Raw genomic sequence first — 1,367 nt, forward strand, 5'->3', positions numbered from 1 at the left:
CCTCGTCTGGTTTCAGAACAGAACAGAGTGTCTCTGGCCTCGTCTGGTTTCAGAACAGAACAGAGTGTCTCTGGCCTCGTCTGGTTTCAGAACAGAACAGAGTGTCTCTGACCTCGTCTGGTTTCAGAACAGAGTGTCTCTGGCCTCGTCTGGTTTCAGAACAGAGTCAGACGTTTTGTAGTAACACAGATGGATAAATACAATGCATCCAAACAGCAGACTGTTCAAAAGGCATTCAAAAGAAGAATACAATAAAAAGAAAAAACTCAAAAACAACCTGATGGCCACACAGGTAAACCTGCACGTAGGTCAGAAGAAGTACACTACAATCAGATATCTTTTGGGGCTCCATTGTCTTTCTATTGTAATGGTTGCGGTACTGTATTTCAAAAACATGCTGAAATAGAGCAAGAAACTCGAATGACATCAAGACTGTGGACATACCAAAACGAACACAATCCAAATTGGTATAAATAGGCAGCTTGCAGGTTTAGGCGTGTGGCAATAGGATATCTTACAAATACAAAACATTACTTATTAAATATGCTGCTACATTGACTTGTATTCCTTTATATAGAACATTGACCCTACTTTATAATAGTAATTATTTATAAATCTGACTTTTTACATAAGACTCTCTCCATTGGTCCCTTAAGGCTTGCTAAGCTGAAATGTCAAGCAGTTCACACAGTGATACTATGTTGTTTTTCTTCCGTAAACATACATTCTTATTGTAGTAGAAAAAGTTGCCACAAAAAAAAAAAAAACATTGGAAACCTATGGCTTAGTAAAAATCAATTTTCTATATTTAAATGAATGTACCTCACCTTGTTTAGTCTTRGAAGAGACATGTGCCATCACACACTTTGAAAAAAAAGTGAAATCCAACAATGCATGATTATAGAACAACTCCAGTAATGAGTAGTTGTTTCCTTCTTCCTTAAAGCCACCTTGGAGGGGGGTTTAGTGTAGTCCAGTGGGTAGTACTAGCACCTCTATCAGTCTGGTATTCAGTGAGTCATTAGAGCTTTCCCATACAGAGCAGAGAGAGAGATACAGAGAGAGAGACATCCCTTGAGTAGATGGCCGTTGTGGCCGTTGTGGTTGCCRTAGGCAGCGTGGCGAGGTCACGTTCTATATTTGCATAGGAGGGTTTACTCCATGCTGCTCCTTCAGCTCTGAGAGGGTTTACTCCATGCTGCTCCTTCAGCTCTGAGAGAGAGATCATGCTGCTCCTCGCTCTGGAGGGTTACTCCATGTGCTCCTCAGCTCTGAGAGGTTTACTCCATGCTGCCTCTTCAGCGTCTGAGAGGGTTTACTCCATGTGCTCCTCCAGCTTGAGTAGGGTTTATCCATCGTGCCTCCAG

Source organism: Salvelinus sp. IW2-2015, linkage group LG14, assembly GCF_002910315.2.
Source record: "Salvelinus sp. IW2-2015 linkage group LG14, ASM291031v2, whole genome shotgun sequence".
NCBI classification, from domain to species: Eukaryota; Metazoa; Chordata; class Actinopteri; order Salmoniformes; family Salmonidae; genus Salvelinus; species Salvelinus sp. IW2-2015.